This window comes from Camelina sativa, chromosome 17 (assembly GCF_000633955.1).
Source record: "Camelina sativa cultivar DH55 chromosome 17, Cs, whole genome shotgun sequence".
NCBI classification, from domain to species: domain Eukaryota; kingdom Viridiplantae; phylum Streptophyta; class Magnoliopsida; order Brassicales; family Brassicaceae; genus Camelina; species Camelina sativa.
The window spans coordinates 22,875,463-22,882,019 of NC_025701.1; positions in this window are offsets into that span (position 1 = coordinate 22,875,463).

Genomic DNA, 6,557 nt, shown 5'->3' on the forward strand with positions numbered 1-6,557 from the left:
TTATGATTTTTTAACAATATATATTGTACTGTTTACAAAATAAGAATAAGAGTTGCTTCTTAAGTATACTAAATAAGAGTTGCCTCTTGTTTTTTTATTTAATTTTGATTTATTTCTGATCTTATTTATCATAAGAGTCCTCCCTAAATCCTCTTAAATCCCTCCAATGGAGATGCCCTAACCACAACCACACAACAGCGAATAACCGAAACAATAACAATATCAAATAAATATCCAATAACAAATAACCAATATTAAAACATAGCAAATATCCAATAACCAAACAATAGGAAACATATAACCAGCAACTTAACAATGTTCTAATGACCCAACTTTAGCAACCTAGCAATATCAGACAACAACTAATCGAGTCCCTAGAACATCCTCCTCTTCATTGTCTTGATTCCATGATCACACTTTGCTTTTACCTGCACCACAAACACAAATTGAGATGCATGAGTATTTTATAAAACACTCAGTGAGGCAATCCTCCCATCTACTGGGCTATAAACACAAGCAACTGAGATATCAATGTCTAAAACAATCAACAAACAAAGCAAACAAACCAGGAAGCAAACATAGTCTCGCTGGAAAGGAGGTGTCGAGCGACTCTTGAGCAACCCGCCTGGAACCTGATGCTCAGCCTTCACTAGCCGACACACATCACACCTCGCGACCCAACTAGCTACATCCTTTTTCATCCCGAAATAGTGATAGTACCTCTTGAGATCACGATACAACTTAGTCGCTCCTGGATGAATAGAAAACATGCTCGCATGAGCCTCTCTCAGGATCTCCTGCCTCAACTCCTCATCCTTGGGCACACAAATCCGCCCGTGTACCAAAATAGTACCATTAGCTGAGACCTGATACTCTGAATCAACATCCTTATAGGCATTCACCAGCCCCAAATCCTTCTCCTGAGCCAACCACACCCTGCTCAAAAAATCTACTCTATCAACCGCCTCCAAACCCAACGGCTCCTGAGAAACAGCACACAACTACAAAGCACCGATCTCTCCTACCAGAGACTCCATCTCCTACTCCTGAGCCAAAGCTACCCTCTTCCGACTCACAGCATCTGCAACCAAGTTAGCGTTACCAGGGTGATAGGCTATCTCCAAATCATAATCTGCCACAAGTTGCATCCACCGCCTCTTCCTCAAGTTCAGCTCAGGCTGAGTGAATATATACTTCAGGCTCTAATGATCTGTAAACACCTATAATTTTGCACCATAAAGATAAGATCTCCAAATCTTCAGGGCAAAAACTACAGTAGCCATCTCCAAATCAAGAGTAGGATAGTTGTCCTCATGCTTCCGCAACTGCCACGAAGCGTAGGCAATCACTTGAATCGATTTTTATGTGACAACCCATCCATGAACCCCACTAGCCTCACAGCTAGTTGTCCCCATAGGCTTGCCCTGCAGGGCATCGATCCTAGCGGGGGGCTAGTAGGGTCCGCGGGACGGGTTGTTACGTAAAAATCGATTTTTTTGTAACAACCCATCCCGTGGACTCCACTAGCGGGGAGGTCAATTGGTGGCAACTTGTCCTGTGGGAAGGTTGTTAAAGGGTGGGGACCAGGGTTCGAGGAATGCCTGGTGCACCAATAACCTACTGTGGATTTGGATGAAGAGTTCCATTTGCCCAGTGAGGGGTTAGGGTCGATGCCCTGCAGGGCCAGCTTTGGGCCTATGGGGGCAAGCTAGCTGGGGGCTAGTGAGGTCCACGGGATGGGTTGTTACATAAAAATCGAGGACAAGCTGTCACCAATTGACCTGCTGATCAGCTGATCAATTGGTGGCAACTTGTCCTAAGGGAAGGTTGTTAAAGGGTGGGGACCAGGGTTCGAGAAACGCCTGGTGCACCAATAACCTACTGTGGATTTGGATGAATAAATCCATTTGCCCAGTGAGGGGTTAGGATCGATGCCCTGCAGGGCCAGCTTTGGGCCTGTGGGGGCAAGCTAGTGGGGGGGGCTAGTGGGGTCCACGGGACGGGTTGTTACACTTGTCCTGCAGGGCATCGATCCTAACCCATCATTGTGGATATACAAATCTACCCAGTAGCTTATTGGTGCGTCAGGCGTTCCTCAAACCCTGGTCCCCACGCTTTAACAACCTTCCCACAGGACAAGTTGTCACCAATTGATAACTGAAACGACCCGACCCATTTTTTTTCTTAAATAAAAAATAATAAATATATTAATACAATATAATAATAAACAACTAAGCTAGTGGTCCCATACCCACTAGCCACCTAACCACAATCACACCAAACAACGGAAATAATAAAACTAATAAATAACCAATAAACCAATATTAAATAAACCGTAATAATTCCAAAATCATAAACTAAAGATCCAATCAATATAAATCAGAGAATCAGCAATCCTAAACAACATACTATGACTCAACTCTAGCAACCTAACAAAAGCCAGTCAACAAGCAAACGAGCCACTAGAACATTCTCCTCTTCATTGCCATGATCCCACGGTCACACTTTGCCTCTACCTGCACCACAAACACAATGAGATGCGTGAGTATTACCAGAAATACTCAGTGAGGCGATCCTCCCATCTACGAGCTATACATACAAGCAAATCAAGAGTACAACTACAAATAAAATATAACAAACCAACCATTTAAACAGAACAACCAATAACACTTTCACCATACCTACACATTATCACACAAAACAAGTCATACAACACAATCGCTTAGATAAGCTCATGGTCATGCAGTCACCTTAACAAGTGATTCACGAAAATAACTACAACCAAATGAGAGACTCTCCAATATCCAAGAACAACCAAAAACGCTCTTACAACCAATCACAACAACAAACAAACATTGAAAACAAAATGCCAGAACAAAACAGAAACGAACAACCTCACAAGTAAAACCACGAAATCAAAACGAACAGTTAACTTTCTAATCCCTCCGGTGAAAAGCAATGACTATACGTCCAGAAGCTTCCCACAAAATTTCAGCACGATCAGACCTCGGATGAAACCGTAATCGATCCCGAAACACCCGCTGGTCTCAATCCGCGAATGAGAAGAAACGCCCCACGAAACTACCAATATATCCTAGAATATTAACCCAAATTCACTTCTGTAAAAAGTCGAGTGTACGAAAATCCCTTAGCAACAACCCTCCCAAAAATCAATAACTTTCGAAACGATTTGACCCGTCGAATCTTCCTTCTCCCAAACCCTAACAGTTCTGTTTCTCTCTGAAAAAGCTTGATCTCCTTCACTTCCTCCTTTACACCAAAAAAATCAAGGGTTCTCACACTTTCTCTCCCTCTCTCTGATAATGTCGACAAAAGCAAGAAAAAGAGAGGAGGCGTAACTTTTATGAATAAAATTAAGGGTTTTTGGTTTAATTTTATTAAACCAGGATTTAATTAAACCAAAAATCAATTAAAACTCACTCCTTTGGTTTACTCAACACATCCCAAACTCTATTCCCGGAACACGGATGTTACAATTCTCCCCCACCAACATAGATTTGTCCTCGAATCTCAAACAACCGTCAGCCAAGAACTCATGTGCAACCATCTCCACGGCCCGCATTCCTCCGACTGATCTACGGAAGGTTACCTCTAGGCGATAGACTCACGCTACAGGCATTATTTGCTCTCGACTTTTGGACTTTCCTTTACTCACAGGCCTAAAACTTGAGTTTTTATTGGCTCCTCATCAGGCTGAAGCCTGCATGCCATAATATTGGCTCCTCATCGGGCCTAAGCCCGCATGCCATAATATAAAAGGAAGTCCAATATTCGTCTCTCGAGTTGCCACCCTACAGCGTACCCCTGGATCGTCATCCAAAGTCGATATACCAACCATACTCCCAAGCCACATAGTCTCAGAATATGACAGTACTAGGAGAACCTAAATCCCCCAAGAGTCGCAAGCAAACAATTTTGAACACGTCTGAGTCCTATCCCTATCCAGGTTTCCTTCCTGTAGCTCGCGGAAAAGATCACAATGTCCTACCAACCACATATTCCCTCACTGGAATACACCATGACTACACAAGGATCGTAAACATGCCACAAGTAGGCCTGGGCATTCGGGTACCCGTTCGGGTTCGGTTCGGGTATTTCGGGTTTTCGGGTTTTCGGGTTTAGAGGTATAGGACCCGTTCGGGTATTTCTAGACTTCGGATTCGGATCGGGTTCGGTTTGGGTATTTCGGGTTCAGATTTGGATTACCCGAAGTTCACAAAACTCAAAATTTTAGTATCTAATTTAGTCTAAATTATTCAATAATACGCAATATATCTAATACGCAATAACAGTTTAAATACTTCAAATTGTCAAAAATATCTAAAAATCTGAATATTTTGAACACTAATATTATTAAAATTATAAATATTACTAATATACTACTACTATATATTAATATTGTTGGTATATTCGGATACCCGTTCGGATTTTGGTTTGGATCGGGTTCGGATTCGGGTTTTCGGATTTAGAGATTTAGAACCCATTCGGGTATTTTACAATTTCGGATACGGATTCGGATCGGATTTTTTGGATCAGGTTCGGATCGGATATTCGGATCCGGGTATTTTGCCCAGGCCTAGCCACAAGGGCCGCCTCAAAGGCCAATAAATGTCCTAAACATGACCGCCACCAAGGCCAAACAAATGTCCTAAACAGGACTGCCACCAAGGCCAAACAAATGACCTAAAGAGGACCGTCATAAAGACTAAACAATTGTCCTCAATACGACCGCCACCAAGGCCACTCGTCTCGAAGGACCGTCACAAAGACCACTTGTCCTGAAGGACCACCACTAAGGCCACTCGTCCCGAAGGACCATCACAAAAACCACTTATCCCGAAGGACCGCCACTAAGGCCACTCGTCCTGAAGGACCGTCACAAAAACCATACATCCCGAAGGATCGCCTCAACATGCAACACTGGCTAAACAGCCCGCCACAAAGGCGACGCAATTGGCTAGACAGCCCGCCACAAAGACCAAACAATTGGCTAAACAACCCGCTACAAAGGCCACACAATTGGCTAAACAGTCCGTCACAAAGGCCACACAATTGGCTAAACAGCCCTCCACAAAGGTCACACAATGTCTCAAAAGACCGCCACACACAGGCACAATGACTCAAAAGTCCGCCATGAAGGCCACACAAACCCCTCCAAGNCCCCCCCCCCCAGGGCTCAACACCGCTAAAAATGGACAAATTCTAACTCCCACAAAACTTTCCCTTTTTAGACTTTCCACTTTTGGAAACTTTCCATTTTTAGAAACTTCTATTTCTGGGAACTTTCCTTCAAACCACCACAGTCCCAAAGGACTCTCATCAAAGGACTCTCATCAAAGGAATCTTCTTCTTCTGAAGTTCCTTGATCTTCCTCCCGAGAACCCCCACTGGTCTCGCCTCCAAAGTCATGTTAGGCTGAAGATCCTTAGGAATCTTAGCCAACAACCGATCATCCTCGCGGAGACACTTCTGCAACATCGACACATGGAAACCTTGTGGAACGCACGCATAACCTCAGGCAACTCCAGCCTATATGCTACCGGTCCCACCCGCTCAAACACTCTGAACAGACCCATATACCTCGGACTCCACTTAGTCTCTATCAATGACCTGTTCAGACCCGACAACATGGCCATCTTGATGTACACTCTGTCTCCTACCTGAAACTCAAGATATCGTTTCCTCTTGTCGGCATAACTTCTCTGCCGATCCAGAGCTTCTTTCATGTTCAGCTTTAGAACCCGAATCTTCTCTGAGGTCTCCTGAACAAAACTAGCACCATACATACTCCTCTCCTCCACTTGAGTCCAGCATAACAGTTTACGACATGGCCTCCCATACAAAGCCTGATAAGGAGCCATCTTAATACTCGCCTGATAACTGTTGTTGTAAGCAAACTCTCCCAGGTTCAGGTGATCTGCCCAAAGGCCACCACAATCCATCACCTACATCCTCAGCAAATCCTCCAGCGTCAGGATCGTCCTTTTTGACTGCCCATATGTCTGGAGATGATAAGCTGTACTCATATGCACCTTAGTCTGCATCTCTACCTGAAATGCCCTCAGAACACCGAAGTGAACTTAGAATCCTTATCAAATACAATGCTCGCTGGCACCCCATACAATCTGACTATCTTCTTGACATATTTCTTAGCCAAGACCGTAATCTGACCGTCCTGTTGATCCCACTAGCCCACCGCTAGCTTGCCTCCATAGGCCCGAAGCTGGCCCTGCAGGGCATCGATCCTAACCCCTCACTGTGGATATTCATCCAAATCCACTAATTATCTGCAGATCAATTGGTGACAGCTTGTCCTGTGGGAAGGTTGTTAAAGGGTGGGGACCAGGGTTTAAAAAACGCCTGGCGCACCAATAACCTACTGGTGGATTGGGATATCCATAGTGTTGGGTTAGGCTCGATGCCCTGCAGGGCCAGTTTGGGGTCCGTTGGGGCGGCTAGCAGTGAGGCTAGTGGGGTCCACAGAATGGACTGTTACAATGTTTTACAATGACCACACAAGAAAAAGATAGATTTCT